This window comes from Lynx rufus, unplaced genomic scaffold (genome assembly GCF_022079265.1).
Source record: "Lynx rufus isolate CCGP_SWC_20201006 ecotype Redwood Valley unplaced genomic scaffold, mLynRuf1.p SCAF_21, whole genome shotgun sequence".
Lineage (NCBI taxonomy): Eukaryota > Metazoa > Chordata > Mammalia > Carnivora > Felidae > Lynx > Lynx rufus.
The window spans coordinates 532,725-550,873 of NW_025814836.1; the positions used below are offsets into that span (position 1 = coordinate 532,725).

General features: G+C 38.2%; 1 protein-coding gene and 1 pseudogene across 1 annotated transcript in view; one reads left to right on the forward strand and one right to left on the reverse strand.

Moving 5' to 3' along the window:
• The window catches only part of NIPA1 (NIPA magnesium transporter 1), an 89,362-nt gene that overhangs the window by 19,667 nt on the left and 51,546 nt on the right, over positions 1-18,149 (reverse strand). The gene's annotated exons all lie outside the window — the stretch shown is intronic.
• LOC124517318 (putative teratocarcinoma-derived growth factor 3) lies at positions 8,133-8,732 on the forward strand (annotated as a pseudogene).

Genomic DNA, 18,149 nt, shown 5'->3' on the forward strand with positions numbered 1-18,149 from the left:
TCTGTGTCTCCCTCTCTCTCTGCCCCTCCCCCACTCACACTCTGTCTGTCTCTCTCACAAGTAAAGAAACATTAAAAATTTTTTTAATAAAAAATAAAAAAATAAAAATGGGCAAGATGGTAAATTTTATGTCTATTCTGCCACAATAAAAAAAAAATTTCTTTAAGTGTTCAGAGAGCAGGAGAGTGCTCATGTTCCCATGAAGGTGGCCATTCAGAGAAAATTTAGGTTATGAGAAGGAAACATATACCATGGGAAGAATCACTTACACACACATAAAAATGGTGTGGAATTAGGAGTATGAGTTTAGGAAAACTCAGGGATTTACTAGATTGACTAGATATTTTATTATTTATTATATTTACTATAATCTACCTATCTATATTATTAAAATAAAATCAAATGAACTTTTTAAGAGAGCAACTTATGACAAGTTTATTTGGCAAAGTAGATAAAAGTCAGACTTTTTTTTTACTTGAGAGTGCATGTAAATATATTATTAGTGATATAGACAACAACCTTTTCAGAGTATGTTCTCTTCTTACCTACTGAAAAAAATTTTTTTAAGTTTGAGAGAGACAGAGATAGCACAAGTGGGAGAGGAGCAGAAAGAGAGAGAGACAGAGAATCTCAAGCAGGCTACATGCTGCCAGCACAGGGCCTGATGTGGGGCTTGAACTCATGAAACTGCAAGATCATGACTTGAGCCGAAATCCAGTCAGACGCTTAACCTACTAAGCCACCCAGGAGCCCCTACTTACTTATTTACTTGGGGCAAGAAATGAATCTATGTATCTATATGATTCAAATAGTATTTTCTAAAACATATGTTGGAATAAATTGATGCTGCATTTCTAAGACAGTGGTAGCTACAAACATTTTTTCAAATGACAGCATTAATAAACACTTAGTGGATATGTTATTAGGAGGTTGCTAAAAAAAATGAAGGTTAACTTTTTCAAATGATTTGTCTTTCCTCTTCTAACAGTATCTTGTGTCATACTGAAATGAGTACCAAATTATTTGCCCCAATTTTATTATAAACAATGTTACAACATAAAAGGCAATTTAAAAATTTAAAAATGACAAAATCTCTCCATGCTGTCAAACACTTCTTTACTTTCTAACATTCTCCTCAGTTCTATCCATATCCACATATTTTTCCTTGAACTCACAATGGGCTCCATCATGCTGTTTGTTCCCCCTCATCTGCTGCTTCTCTAGGAAATTTACTTGTGAAAATACTTAGGACAGTTTATGGAACATGAAGCACAATAAATGTGGTTCTCTTTCATTTATAAAACCATTTACGTATGTTATAAAACTGAAATTGTCTTTGAATATTCAATATCATTTGACATTTATATTGGTACATATACATATATCAAATATTTCCCCCTAATCATTTTCTAAGATTCTGTTCCTCAAAACTGGACTCTTGCTTAAAGATCAAAAACACTTGGATGACTCTGGATATCCACTGCCATTATGCCTTCTGAAAGTCTATATTAGTTTAAATTGGATAGACAGTTTGTCTATTTTCTTTCTTTTTCACAGTTTTACTGAGATACAATTAACATAATACAAAATTCACCAATTTAAAGTGTATATGTAAAGTGTATGGAATAGAATTACACATCCATCACCACAATCAATTTTAGAACAAACTTTAGTATGCCAAAAGCAACTCTTTAGGACTCCTTAGCCATAACTCACCATGCTCCCTCATGCATACATCCCTAAGCAACCACAAATCTACTTTTTGTTTATATATATTTCCCAATTCAGGACATTTCATATACATGAAATCACATAATGTATAAATGGCTTATTTCACCTAGAATAAAGCTTTCAAGGTTTATCTATGTTATAATGTATATAAGCAATTCATGTATTTTATAATAATATCCCATTGTATGAACACACCATCTATTATATATCCTTTAAATTTTTTTGAATGTTCACTTATTTTTGAGAGAGAGCGCACGTGAGCAGGGGAGGGGCAGACAGGGAGATACAAAATCCGAAGCAGGGTGTAGACTCCAACCTGTCAGCACAGAGCCTGATGTGGGGCTCAAGCTCACAGACAGCGAGATCATGACCTGAGGTGAAGTTGGATGCTTAACCAACTGAGCCACCCAGGCACCCCTATTATATATCCTTTGTCACTTGATGGACATTTGAGTTGGTTCCACTTTTTGTCTGTAATGAATAATTCTACTATGGACATTTGCATACAAATATTTCTATAGACATATATTTTCATTTCTCTTGGGAATTTACTTAGCTGTGGATTTGCTAGATCATATGGTAACTCTATGTTTAACTGTTTGAGGAATTGCCAGGCAATTTTCCTAAGTAGCTGCAACAGTTTGCATTCCCACCAGCATTGTAAAAGGTTTCCATTTACTACAAGTTCTAGCCAACACTTGTTAATATCCTTCTTTATGAATACAGCCATCCTAGCAGAGGTAATATCTCATTATGGTTGATCTGCATTTCCCTGTTGGCTAATGATGTGTATTACTTAATAGGTTTATGAACCATTTCTAGATCTTTGGAGAAAGGTACACTCAGATCTTCTGCCCATTTTTAATTTGAGTTATTTGTCTTTTTATCAATGACTTGTTATGTAGTCTAAATACGAGTTCCCTATTAGATATATAACTTCAAAACTTTTCTAATATTCTGTCAGTTGACTTTTCACTTTCTTTCTTTTCCAGCTTTATTTATATACAATTGACAACAGTATGTAAGTTTACAACATACAATGTGTTGATTCAATACACTTATACATTGCAAAATGATTGCCACCAGTGTTAGCTAATACCTCCATCATGTCACATAATTTCCACTTTTTTTATCTGTATGTGTGAGAGCATCTAAGAACTCTTCTCTTAGTAACATTCAAGTATATAATACAGTATTAACTATAATGACCATGCTGTACACTGAATCCCAGAATTTTTCATTTTCTAACTAGAAGTTAGTATACTTTGACCAACACATCCCATTTCCCCCACATCCCACCTCTCATACCCACCAGTCTATTTTTTCTTTTTTTTTTTAAGTTAGAATCCAGTTAGTTAACATACAGTGTAATATTAGTTTCCCGTGTACAGTGTACTGATTCCACACTTCCATACAACACCACTTGCTCATCACAACAAGTGCACTCCTTAATCCCCATCACCTATTTAATACATCCCGCTACCTACCTCCCCTCTGGTAACCATGTTTGTTCTCTACAGTTAAAAGCCTTTTTCTTGGTTTGCCTATCTCTTTTCCCCTCTGTTGCTCATTTGTTTTCTTTTTTTAATGTTTATTTATTTTTGAGAGAGACAGAGACAGAATATGAGTGGGTTAGGGGCAGAGAGAGAGGGAGACACAGAATCCAAAGCAGGCTCCAGGCTCTGAGCTGTCAGCACAGAGCCCTACGCAGGGCTCAAACTCACGAGCTGTGAGATCATGACCTGAGCCGAAGTTGGATGCTCAGCCGACTGAGCCACCCAGGCGCCCCTCATTTGTTTTGTTTCTTAAGTTCCATATATGAGTGAAAGTCATATGGTATTTGACTTTCTCTGATTTACTTATTTTGCTTGGCATAATAAGATGTGGCTGCTCCATCCACATCTTGCAAATGGCAAGATTTCATTCTTTTTATGGCTAAGTGGTACATATACCATTGTATACATATATACAACATCTTCTTCATCCATTGATCAGTCAATAGACACATGGGCTGTTTCCATAATTTGACTATTGTAGATAATCTTGTTATAAACATTGGGGTGCATGCATCCCTTTGTATCCTTTGGGTAAATACCTAGTAGAGCAATTGCTGGATTATAGGCTAGTTCTATTTTCAACTTTCTGAGGAACCTCCATACTATTTTCCATAGTGGTTGCACCAGTTTGCATCCCCACCAATAGTGCACAAGTGTTCCTTTTTCTTCACAACTTCGCCATGTGTTATTTCTTGTGTTGTTAATTTTAGCCATTCTGACAGGTGTGAGGTCTCATTGTAGTTTTGATTTGTATTTCCCTGATGATGAATGATGTTGAGCATCTTTTTCACTAGTTGGCTGGCCAGCTGTATATCTTCTTTAAAAAAATGTCTATTCATGTCATCTGCCTATTTCTTAACTGGGTTATTTGTTTTTTGGGTGTTGAGTTTTATAAGTTGTTTATATATTTTGGATTCTAACCCTTTATCAGATATATAATTTGTAGATATCTTCTTTGATCCCATAGGTTGCCTTTTAGATTTGTGGATTGTTTCCTTCACTGTGCAGAAGCATTTTATTTTAATGAAGTCCCAATAGTTTATTTTTGGTTTTGTTTCCCTTGCCTCAGGAGACATATCTAGGAAGAAACTGCTACAGTTGATGGCAAACAGGTTACTGCCTGTGTTTTCTTCTAGTATTTTTATGGTTTCATGTTTCACATTTAGGTCTTTATTCAGAATTCCATTTTGAATTTATTTGTGTATGGAATAAGAAAGTGGTCGAATTTCATTCTTTTGCATCATGATGTCCAGTTTTCCCAACACTATTTCATTAAGAGACTGTCTTTTCCCCACTGGCTATTCTTTCCTGTTTTGCCAAAGATTTCCTGCTTTGTCAAAGACTAATTGACAACAATTAGTTGACTAGTTATGGGTCCTGGGTTCTCTATTCTGGGTATTCTATTCTGTTATATTGATCTATGTGTCTGTTTTTGTGCCAGTAACATACTATTTTGGTTACTACAAGCTTTGTATTGTAATGTGAAGTCTGGAATTGTGATGTCTCCAGCTTTGCTTTTTCTTTTTCAAGATTTCTTTGGCTATTCAGGATCTCTTGTGGTTCCATACAAATTTCAGGATTGTCTGTTCTAGATCTGTGAAAAATGCTGGTGGTATTTTGATGGGAATTGCACTGAATGTGTAGATTGCTTTAAGTAGTATAGACATTTTAACACTATTCTTCTAGTGCATGAGCATGGAATGTTTTCCATTTCTTTGTGTCACCTTCAATTTCGTTCATCAGTGTTTCACAGTTTTCAGAGAACATGTCTTTCACCTCTTTGGTTAGATTTACTTGTAGGTATCTTATGGTTTTTGGTACAATTGTAAACGGGAATGATTCCTTAATTGCTTTTTCTGCTCTTTCATTATAGTTGCACAGAAACACATGAGATTTCTGTATGTTGATTTTTTATTCTGCAACCTTACTGAATTTGTGTATTGGTTGTAGCAACTTTTTGATGGTGCTTCAAGTTTTCTATATACAGTACCATGTCATCTTCAAATAGTGCAAGTTTGACTTCTTCCTTGCTGATTTGGATGCCTTTTATTTGTTTTTGTTGACTGATGGCTGTGGTTCGGACTTCCAGTACTATATTAAATAACAGTGGTGAGAGCGGACATACCTGTCTTGTTCCACGCAATAAAGTTTTTCTCCATTGAAAATGATATTAACTGTTGGTTTTTCATAGATGGCCCTTATTATGCTGAGGTACATTCCCTTTACACCTACTTTATTGAAGGTTTTTCTCATAAATGGACGTTGTACTTTGTCAAATGCTTTTTCTGCATCTATTGAGAGGATCATATGGTTCTTATTCTTTCTTTTATTTTTTTTTAATTTTTTTTTTCAACGTTTATTTATTTTTGGGACAGAGAGAGACAGAGCATGAACGGGGGAGGGGCAGAGAGAGAGGGAGACACAGAATTGGAAACAGGCTCCAGGCTCTGAGCCATCAGCCCAGAGCCCGACGCGGGGCTCGAACTCACGGACCGCGAGATCGTGACCTGGCTGAAGTCGGACGCTTAGCCGACTGCGCCACCCAGGCGCCCCTTATTCTTTCTTTTATTAATGAGGTGTATCACATTGATTGATTTGCAAATATTGAACCAAACGTGCAGCCTAGTCATAAATCCCACTTAATCGTGTTCAGTGATTCTTTTAATGTATGGTTGGATTTGGTTTGCTAGTATTTTATGCAGAAATTTTACAAACCTGTTCATTAGGAATACTAGCCTATAGTTATCTTTTTTAGTGGAATATTTATCTGGTTTTGGTATCAGGGTAATGTTGGACTCATAGAATGAGTGTGGAAGTTTTCCTTCCATTTCTATGTTTTGAAATAGTTTGAGAAGAATAGGTATTAACTCTTTAAATGTTTGGTAGAATTCTCCTGTGAAGCCATCAGGCCCTGGAGTTCTGTTTGTTGGGAGTTTTCTGGTTAGTGATTCAATTTCTTTGCTGGTTAGTAGTCTATTCAAGTTTTCTATTTCTTCCTGTTTCAGTTTTGGTAGTTTATGTGTTTCCAGGAATTTAACCATTTCTTTTAGTTTGTCCAATTTGTTGGCATATTAATTTTTTTCAATTTTTAAATTCCAGTTAGTTAACATAGAGTGCAATACTGATTTCAGTAGTAACACTGTGATTCATCACTTACAACACCCAGTACTCATCATAAGTGCCATTTTTAATACCCATCTCCCACCCAAATCCCTACATCAACACTCAGTTTGTTTTCTATTTTTAAGAAATAAAAATAAAACATCGTTTGTTCCCTCTCTATTTTTGCCCCTCCCATATGCTCATCTATTGTATTTCTTCAATTACACGAGTGAAATCATATATTTGTCTTTCTTTGGCTGACTTATTTCCCCTAGCAAAATACACTCTAGCTCCATCCACATCATTGCACATGTAAAGATTTCATTCTTTTTAATGGCTAAGTAATACAAAATTGTATGTGTGAGAATGTATGTTTGTGTGTGTGTGTGTGTGTGTGTGTGTGTATATGCATATATGCATATATATACATAAACACTTCTTCTTTATCCATTCATCAGTCAAAGGACATTTGGGCTCTCTCCATAGTTTGGCTATGGTTGATAATGCTGTTATAAATATTGGGGTGCACGTACCCCTTCAAATCTGTATTTTTGTATACTCTGGGTATGTACCTAACAGTGCAATTGTGGGATCATAGAGTAGTTCTTATTTACCTTTCTGAGGAACCTCCATACAGTTCTCCAGAGTGGCTTCACCAGTTTGCATTCCAACCAACAGTGCAAAAGTATTCTCCTTTTTTCATATCCTAGCCAACACCTGTTGTTTCTTGTGTTGTTAATTTTAGTGATTCTTTCAGGTATGAGGTGGTATCTCATTGTTGTTTTGATTTGTATTTCCCAGGTGATGAGTGATGTGGAGCATCTTTTCATGTGTCTGTTAGTCATCTGGATGTCTACTTTGGAAAAGTGTCTATTCATGTCTTTTGCCCATTTCTTAACTGAGTTGTTTCTTTTTGGGGTGTTGAGTTTGCTAAGTTTTTTTATAGATTTTGTATACTAACCCTTTATCAGATCTGTCATTTGCAAATATCTTCTCCCATTCGGTAGGTTGCCTTCGAGTTTTGTTGATTGTTTCCTTCACTATGTAGAAGCTTGTTATCTTAACGAAGTCCCAATAATTCATTTTTGCTTTTGTTTCCCTGGCCTCTGGTAATGTGTCTAGTAAGAAGTTGCTCTGGCCAAGGTCAAAGAGGATGCTGCCTGTGTTCTCCTCTAGGATTTTGATGGCTTCTTGTCTCACATTTAGGTCTTTCATCCATTTTGAATTTATATTTGTGTATGGTGTAAGAAAGTGGTCCAGGTTCATTCTTCTGCATATTGCTGTCCAGTTTTCCCAACACCATTTGTTGAAGAGACTGTCTTTTTTCCATTGGATATTCCTTCCTGCTTTGTTGAACAGTTGACCATGTAGTTGTGGGTCCATTTTGGGTTTTCTATTCTTTTCTTCTGATCGATGTGTCTGTTTTTGTGCCAGTACCATGCTGTCTTGATGAGTACAGCTTTGTAATACAGCTTGAAGTCTGGAATTGTGATGCCTCCAGCTTTGGTTTTGTTTTTCAGGATTGCTTTGCCTATTTGGGGTCTTCTGTGGTTCCATACAAATTTTAGGATTGTGTGCTCCAGCTCTGTGAAAAATGCTGGTAGTATTTTGATGGGGATCGTGTAGATTGTTTAGAGTAGTATAGACATTTTTTTTCAATATATGAAATTTATTGTCAAATTGGTTTCCATACAACACCCAGTGCTCATCCCAAAAGGTGCCCTCCTCAAGAGTAGTATAGACATTTTAAGAATGTTTGCTCTTCGGATTTTGATCATGGCCATTTCCAAAGCGTTTGAACTGGAATTCATTACCACCGGGTTGCACCACCCATGTGAACTTGCACATCCCTCTCAGGGAGACCTGGCCTCAGGAGATGACAGCATTCAGTCCTGGGAGGAGCCTGCAATTAGTCATCACTTGCAGTTGGTGCCGTCCCTAGGAATCCAGAACTGTAAAGAGCTAAACGAAACCTGCTGTCTGAATGGGTGAACCTGCATGCTGGGGTCCTTCTGTGCCTGCCCCCCTCCTTCTATGGCTGGAACTGTGAGCATGATTCACACTAAGAGAACTGTGAGTCTGGTGCCCCACAGCACCTGGCTGCCCAAGAGATGGTCCATGTATAAATGCTGGCACTGCCAGGTTTCACTGCTTTCCTTCAACATTTCTACTGAGGTGTGATGGCCATGTGATGGATGAGCACTTCCTGGTTTCCAGGACTCCAGAATTAACACTGTGTTCAGGCACCATTTTTTGCTAGCTGGCATCTGCCTTGCTATACAAGATACTGTTAATGGACACTTGCATATGCAATATTTGCTATGCAAATTCTGTAACCTGTAAAGACTGTCACTCTAACATCCTAACTGGAAGGTGACCATTTGCCTTGAAATAGTGGACAGATTTTCATCATGGTTCCTAACATTTTCTTCTTTTCTTTTTTTAAGTATGTGATAATTTACTTATTGTTTTTTTAATTTTAATTTTAATTTACATCCACATTAGTTAGCATATAGTGGAACAATGATTTCAGGAGTAGATTCCTTAATGCCCCTTACCCATTTAGTCCACCCCCCTCCCACAACCCCTCCAGTAACCCTCAGTTTGTTCTCCATATTTATGAGTCTCTTCTGTTTTGTCCCCCTCCCTGTTTTTATATTATTTTTGTTTCCCTTCCCTTATGTTCATCTGTTTTGTCTCTTAAAGTCCTCATATGAATGAAGTCATGATTTTTATCTTTCTCTAATTTCACTTAGCATAATACCCTCCAGTTCCATCCACATAGTTGCAAATGGCAAGATTTCTTTCTTTTTGATTACTAATACTCCATTGTATATATATACCACATCTTCTTTATCCATTCATCCATCAATGGACATTTGGGCTCTTTCCATACTTTCACTATTGTTGGTAGTGCTGCTATAAACATGGAGGTGCATGTGTCCCTTCGAAACAGCACACCTGTATCCCTTGGATAAATGCCCAGTAGTGCAATTGCTGGGTCATAGGGTAGTTCTATTTTTAATTTTTTGAGGAACGTCTTTTCTGTTTTTCAGAGGGGCTACACCAGCTTGCATTCCCACCAACAATGCAAAAGATCCTCTTTCTCTGCATCCTTGCCAACATCTGTTGTTGCCTGAGTTGTTAATGTTAGCCATTCTGACAGGTGTAAGGTGGTATCTCATTGTGGTTTTGATTTGTATTTCCCTGATGAGGAGTGATGTTGAACATTTTTTCATGTGTCGGTTGGCCATCTGGACGTCTTCTTTGGAGGAGTGTCTATTCATGTCTTTTGCCCATTTCTTCACTGGATTATTTGTTTTTTGGGTATTGAGCTTGATAAGTTCGTTATAGATTTTGGCTACTAACCCTTTATCTGATATGTCATTTGCAAATATCTTCTCCCATTCTTTCAGTTGCCTTTTAGTTTTGCTGACTGTTTCCTTTGCTGTGTGGTCCCTAACATTTTCTTAAAGTCCCAACTACTTTCCTCTGCCCTCTCCTCTCCAAAAAACTTGTTTAAAAAAAGCCAGCCATATTTACATTGTGGCCAAGTTCCAAGTGTTTCTTATTATTTCCCTTTAAACAATTGAATTCTATCTTCATATTATTAAAGACTACTCGTAATGTGGAACTGAGGCTAAAGCTTGGAGTAGAGTTGATCAAAATCAATAAAGACCTCATCTTTAGGGGCGTCTGGGTGGCTCAGTCGACTGAGCATGCAACTTCAGCTCAGGTCATCATCTCATAGTTCATGGGTTTGAGACCTGCATCAGGCTCTTTGCTGGATAGCTCAGAGCCCGGAGCCTGCTTCAGACTCTGTGTCTCCCTCTCTCTCTGTCCCTTCCTTGCTCATGCTCTGTCTCTGTCTCTGTCTCTCTCTCTCAAAAATAAACATTTTTTTAATTAAAAAAAAAGAATGTAAAAAAGACCTCATTTTTAAAAGGAAAGGAAGCCTCCGTAAATGCTAGAGAAGACAAGGGCAGCCCTTCTTTCTCAATGCATTGTAAAGAGATTGAAGTCTCCTTGGAAAAAAATTCTACCTAAATATCCCCAACATGGGGCACCTGGGTAGTTCAGTCAGCTAGGCGTCCAACTTCGGCTCAGGTCATGATCTCAGGGCTTGTGAGTTCGAACCCCATGTCAGGTTCTGTGCTGACAGCTCAGAGCCTGGAGCCTGCTTCAGATTCTGTGTCACCCTTTCTCTCTGCCCCTCCCCCACCCACGTTCTCTCTCTCTCTCTCTCTCTCAAAAATAAACATTTAAAAATAATAAACTGCTTTCTCCATACAAGTATTTTAACTGTTGTAAAGAAGAAAATGTTCACAATATATGCATTTAGTTGTAAACCAGGTGATAAAACTATGTACCGTAAAACTCATTTTTAAAATACATTGTGTGTATGAGCATGCTCAGTAAAAATGGGAAATCTATGGACCAAAAAAAAAAAAAAGTTTGCTCTTTCAATCCATGAACATGGAATGTTTTTCCATTTATTTGTGTCCTCCTTAACTTATTTCATAAGTTTTCTACAGTTTTCAGAGTACAGATCTTTTACCTCTTTGGTTAGGTTTATTCCTAGGTATCTAATTGTTTTTGGTGTAATTGCAGATAGGATCGATTCCTTGATTTCTCTTTCTGCTGCCTTGTAATTAGTATACAGAAATGTAACCAATTTCTGTATGTTGACTTTATATATCATGAGACTTAGCTAAATTCATGCATTAGTGTTTGCAATTTTTTGGTAGAGTCTTTTGGGTTTTTTACATAGAATATCATGTCACCTGCAAATAGTGAAACTTTGACTTCTTCTTTGCTGATTTGGATTCATTTCTTTTTATTGTCTGATTGCTGAGGGTAAGACTTCCAGTACTATGTTAAATAGTAATGGTGAGAGTAGACATCCTTGTCTTGTTCCTGACCATAGGGGAAAGGATCTCAGTTCTTCCCCATTGAGAATATTAGCTATGGGTCTTTCACATATGGGCTTTGTAATATTGAGATATGTTCTATATATCCCTATTTGTTGAGGGTTTTTATCAAGAATGGATGCTGTGACATGGTGCCTGGGTGGCAAAGTTGACCATCTAACTGTTGGTTCAACTCAGATCACGGTCTCATGGTTGGTTTGTGGGATTAGGCCCCACATCAGATACTTCATGGACAGCCCCAAGCCTGCTTGAGATTCTCTCCCTCCCTCTTTCTCTGCCTCTCCCCACTCACACACACACACTCTCTCAAATAAATACACATTAAAAAAAAGAATGGATGTTGTTATTTTGTGAAATGCTTTCTTCTGCATCTACTGACTTGATCATATGGTTTTTATTCTTCGTTTTATTAATGTGGTATATCATGTTGATTGATTTGAGAATATTGAACCAGCTCTGCAGCCCTGGAATAAATCCCACTTGATCATGATGAATAATTCTTTTAATGTACTAGTGGATTCAGTTTGCTAGTATCTTGTTGAGAATTTTTACATCCATGTTCTTCAGTGGGGTCTTTCTGGTTTTGAAATCAAGGTGATGATTATAGACTCATTATAGAATGAGTCTCGAAGTTTTCCTTCCATTTCTATTTTTTGGAACATTTTGAGAAGAACAGGTAGTAACTCTCCGTTAAATGTCTGGTAGAATTCCCCTGGGAAGCCATCAAGTCCTGGGTTTTTGTTTCTTGGCAGATTAAAAAAAAATTTTTTTTAATGTTTATTCATTTTTGAGAGAGACAGAGCATGAGCAGGGAAGGGGCAGATAGAGAGGGAGACACAGAATCTGAAGCAGGCCCCAGGCTCTGAGTTGACAGCAGAGAGCCTTACGTGGGGCTCAAACTCATGAACCATAAGATCATGACCTGAGCCAAAGTCAGAAGCTTAACCAACTGAGTCACCAAGGCACCCCTCTTGGGAGATTTCTGATTAGTGTTTCAATTTCCTTGCTGGTTATGGGTGTTCCAATTTTCTATTTTTTCTTGTTTCAGTTTTGGGAGTTTGTATGTTTCTAGCAATTTATCCATTTATTCCAGGTTGTTGGCATATAATCTTTCATAATATTCTAATTGTTTGCAGTTCTGAGGTATTGGTTGTGATCTCTTCCTTTTTATTTGTGATTTTAATTTCTTGGGGTCCTATCTCTTTTCTTTTTGATAAGTCTGGCTAGAGGTTTGTCAATTTTATTAATTCATTTGAAGACCCAGATCTTACTTACATTGATCTGTTCTGGTTTTATTTCTTGTTTCTACAGTGTTTATTTCTACTCTAGTCTTTATTATTACCCTTCTTCTGCTGCCTTTAGCCTTATTTTCTGTTCCTTTTCTAGCTCCTTTAAGTGTAAGGTTAAGTTGTGTATTTGAGACCTTTCTTCTTGAGGTAGGCCTGTATTGCAATATACTTCCCTCTTATGACCACCTTTGCTGCAATCCCAAAAGTTTTTGACTGTCATGATTTCATTTGCTTCCATGTAATTTTTTATTAGGTCTTTAATTTCCTGGTTAACCCATTCATTCATTAGTAGGATTTTCTTTAACTTCCATGTATTTGTGGTCTTTCTGAATTTTTTCTTGTGGGTGACTCCAAATTTCATAGCGTTGTGGTCTGCATATATGCACAGTATGATCTCAGTCCTTTTGTACTTGTGGGGGGTTGATTTTATCTTTTTTAAAAAGTAGGCTTCATGCCCAATGCAGAGCTTGAATCCACAACACTGAGATCAAGACCTGAGCTGAGATCAAGATTGGATGCTTAACTGAATAAACCACCCAGGATCCCCATGTGGAGGGTTGACTTATGAACCAGTATGTGATCTATTCTGGATATTGTTCCATGTGTACTCAGAGAATGTGTATTCTGCTGCTTAAGGATGGACTGTTCTGAATATATTTGTTGAGTCCATCTGGTCCAATGGATCATTGAAAGCCATTGTTTCCTTGCTGATTTTCTGCTTAGATGATCTGTCCATTGCCGTAAGTGGGATGTTAAAGTCCCTTACTATTATTGTGTCATCATCAGTGAATTTTTTGTTATTAATTGATTTATATATTTGGGTTCTTTCAAGTTGGGGGAATAAATATTTACAATTGTTAGGTGTTCTTGAAGGACAGACCCCCTTAATTATGATATAATGCCCTTCCTCGTCTCAAGTTGAGTCTTTGGTTTAAAATCTAGCTAAAATTGGGTATAAGTATGGCTACTCTGGCTTTCTTTTGCCATACATAAGCATGATAGATGGTGCTCCATTCCCTCCCTTTCAATCTGCAGGTGTTTTTAGGTCTAAAATGAGTCTTCTAGGCTTCTGTGAAGATGGTGGCATAGGAGGACGCTGGGCTCACCACGTCCTGCAGATCACTTATATTCCACCCACACCTACCTAAATAACCCAGAAAACCGCCAGAAGACTAGCAGAACAGATTCTCCAGAGCCAAGTGTAGACGAGAGACCCACGGAAGAGGGTAGGAAGGGCGGAGAGGCGGTGAGTGCTACACGGACTGGTGGGAGGGAGCCGGGGCGGAGGGGCAGCCCGCCGGCAAAGCAGAGCCCGAGTCTGGCTTGCAAAAACGGAGGGGCCGGATGGAGTGCGTTCTGATAGCAAGTGGGACTTAACATCCGGAAGGTTATAAGTTAACAGATCTGCTCAGAGAACGGGAGGGCTGGAACAATGGGAAGGGGAGTTGTTGAGCCCCGGACAACAGAGCGCAGCTTGGCGGGGAACAAAGGCGCTGGCCAGCGCCATCTCCCTCGACCATCCCCCAGCCAAAATACCAAAGGGAACCAGTTCCTGTCAGGGAACTTGCTTGTACCACGTAAACACCCAACGCTGTGCTTCTGGGATCCATCCCTCTGGCAGGTCTGATTCTCTCCCGGTGCTGCAGGGCTCCTCCAGAAGTGGATTTCTGAAGGAAAAGCGAGCTGGGCCTACCCCTCCTGTCCCTGTGCACCTTGCCGATCCACCTCAGCTAATACGCCAGATTCCCAGCACCACCAGCCTGGCAGTGTGCAAGTCAAAGACGGGCCATGCCACCCCACAGGAATCCCGCCCCTAGAAGTGGGGAAGAGAAGGTACACACCAGTCTGACTGTGGCCCCAGTGGTGGGCTGGGGGCAGACATCAGGTCTGACTGCGGCCCTGCCCACCAATGCAAGTTATTCAAGACAGCACAGGGGAAGTGCCCCGCAGTTCCACACCACTCCAGGGACTATCCAAAATAATGAAACGGAAGAATTTCCCTCAAAAGAATCTCCAGGAAATAACGACAGCTAACGAACTGATCAAAAAGGATTTAAACAATATAACAGAAAGTGAATTTAGAATAATAGTCATAAAATTAATTGCTGGGCTTGAAAACAGTATAGAGGAGAGCAGAGAATCTATTGCTATAGAGATCAAGGGACTAAGGAACAGCCAAGAGGAGCTAAAAAAAATGCTATAAATAAGCTGCAAAATAAAATGCAGACGACCACAGCTCGGATTGAAGAGGCAGAGGAGAGAATAGGTGAACTAGAAGATAAAATTATGGAAAAAGAGGAAGCTGAGAAAAAGAGAGACAAAAAAATCCAGGAGTATGAAGGGAAAATTAGAGAACTAAGTGATACACTAAAAAGAAATAATCTATGCATAATTGGTATTCCAGAGGAGGAAGAGAGAGGGAAAGGTGCTGAAGGGGTACTTGAAGAAATAATAGCTGAGAACTTCCCTGAACTGGGGAAGGAAAAAGGCATTGAAATCCAAGAGGCACAGAGAACTCCCTTCAGACGTAACTTGAATCGATCTTCTGCATGACATATCACAGTGAAACTGGCACAATACAAAGATAAAGAGAAAATTCTGAAAGCAGCTAGGGATAAACGTGCTCTAACATATAAAGGGAGACCGATAAGACTAGTGACGGATCTCTCTACTGAAACTTGGCAGGCCAGAAAGGAATGGGAGGAAATTTTCAATGTGATGAACAGAAAAAATATGCAGCCGAGAATCCTTTATCCAGCAAATCTGTCATTTAGAATAGAAGAAGAGATAAAGGACTTCCCAAACAAACAAAAACTGAAGGAATTCATCACCACTAAACAAGCCCTACAAGAGATCCTAAGGGGGATCCTGTGAGACAAAGTACCAGAGACATCACTACAAGCATGAAACCTACAGACATCACAATGACTCTAAACCCATATCTTTCTATAACAACACTGAATGTAAATGGATTAAATGGGCCAACCAAAAGACATAGGGTATCAGAATGGATAAAAAAACAAGACCCATCTATTTGCTATCTACAAGAGACTCATTTTAGAACTGAGGACACTTTCAGACTGAAAGTGAGGGGATGGAGAACTATCTTTCATGCTACTGGAAGTCAAAAGAAAGCTGGAGTAGCCATACTTATATCAGACAAACTAGACTTTAAATTAAAGGCTGTAACAAGAGATGAAGAAGGGCATTATATAATAATTACAGGGTCTATCCATCAAGAAGAGCTAACGATTATAAATGTCTATGCACCGATTATGGGAGCCCCCAAATATATAAAACAATTACTCACAAACATAAGCAACCTTATTGACAAGAACGTGGTAATTGCAGGGGACTTTAATGCCCCACTTACAACAATGGATAGATCACCTAGACCATGGTCAATAAAGAAACAAGGGCCCTGAATGATACTTTGGATCAGATGGACCTGACAGATATATTTAGAACTCTGCATCCCAAAGCAGCAGAATATACTTTCTTCTCGAGTGCACATAGAACATTCTCCAAGATAGATCACATACTGGGTCACAAAAAAGTCCTTCATAAGTATACAAGAATTGAGATCATACCATGCATACTTTCAGACCACAATGCTATGAAGCTTGAAATCAACCACAGGAAAAAGTCTGGAGAACCTCCAAAAGCACGGAGGTTAAAAAACAGCCTACTAAAGAATGAATGGGTCAACCAGACAATTAGAAAAGAAATTTAAAAATACATGGAAACAAATCAAACTGAAAATACAACAGTCCAAACGCTTTGGGATGCAGCAAAGGCAGTCCTGAGAGGAAGATACATTGCAACCAGGCCTATCTCAAGAAACAAGAAAAATCCCAAATACAAAATCTAACAGCACACCTAAAGGAAATAGAAGCAGAACAGCAAAGACACCCCAAACCCAGCAGAAGAAGAGAAATAATAAAGATCAGAGCAGAAATAAACAATATAGAATCTAAAAAAACTGTAGAGCAGATCAATGAAACCAAGAGTTGTTTTTTTGAAAAAATAAACAAAATTGAAGCCAGACTTCTCACAAAGAAAAGGGAGATGACCCAAATAGATAAAATCATGAATGAAAATGGAATTACTACAACCAATCCCTCAGAAATACAAGCAATTATCAGGGAATACTATGAAAAATTATATGCCAACAAACTGGACAACCTGGAAGAAATGGACAAATTCCTAAACACCACACACTTCCAAAACTCAAACAGAAGGAAATAGAAAACTTGAACAGACCCATACCCAGTGAAGGAATTGAATCAGTTATCAAAAACCTCCCAACAAATAAGAGTCCAGGACCAGATGGCTTCCCAGGGGAGTTCTACCAGACGTTTAAAGCAGAGATAATACCTATCCTTCTCAAGCTATTCCACAAAATAGAAAAGGAAGGAAAACTTCCAGACTCATTCTATGAAGCCAGTATACTTTGATTCCTAAACCAGACAGAGACCCAATAGAAAAAAAGAACTACAGGCCAATATCCCTGACAAATATGGATGCAAAAATTCTCAATAAGATACTAGCAAATTGAATTCAACAGCTTATAAAAATAATTTTTCACGATGATCAAGTGGGATTCATTCCTGGGATGCAGGGCTGGGTCAACATTCGCAAATCAATCAACGTGATACATCACATTAATAAAAAAAGATAAGAACCATATGATTCTGTCAATCGATGCAGAAAAAGCATTTGACAAAATTCAGCATCTCTTCTTAATAAAAACCCTTGAGAAAGTTGGGATAGAAGGAACATACTTAAACATCATAAAAACCATTTATGAAAAGCCCACAGCTAACATCATCCTCAATGGGGAAAAACTGACAGCTTTCCCCCTGAGATCAGGAACACGAAAGGGATGTCCACTCTCACCGCTGCTGTTTCACATAGTGTTGGAAGTGCTAGCATCAGCAATCAGACAACAAAAGGAAATCAAAGGCATCAAAATTGGCAAAGATGAAGTCAAGCTTTCACTTTTTGCAGATGACATGATATTATACATGGAAAATCCGACAGACTCCACCAACAGTCTGCTAGGACTGATACATGAATTCAGCAAAGTTGCAGGATACAAAATCAGTGTACAGAAATCAGTTGCATTCTTATACACTAATAATGAAGCAACAGAAAGACAAATAAAGAAACTGATCCCATTCACAATTGCTCCAAGAAGCATAAAATACCTAGGGATAAATGTAACCAAAGATGTAAAAGATCTGTGTGCTGAAAACTATAGAAAGCTTAAGAAGGAAATTGAAGAAGCTACAAAGAAATGGAAAAACATTCCGTGCTCATGGATTGGAAGAATAAATATTGTTAAAATGTCAATACTACCCAAAGCTATCTACACATTCAATGCAATCCCAATGAAATTGCACCAGCATTCTTCTCGAAGCTAGAAAAAGCAATCCTAAAATTCATACGGAACCATAAAAGGCCCCAAATAGCCAAAGTAATTTTGAAGAAGACCAAAGCAGGAGGCATCACAATCTCAGACTTAGGCCTCTACTACA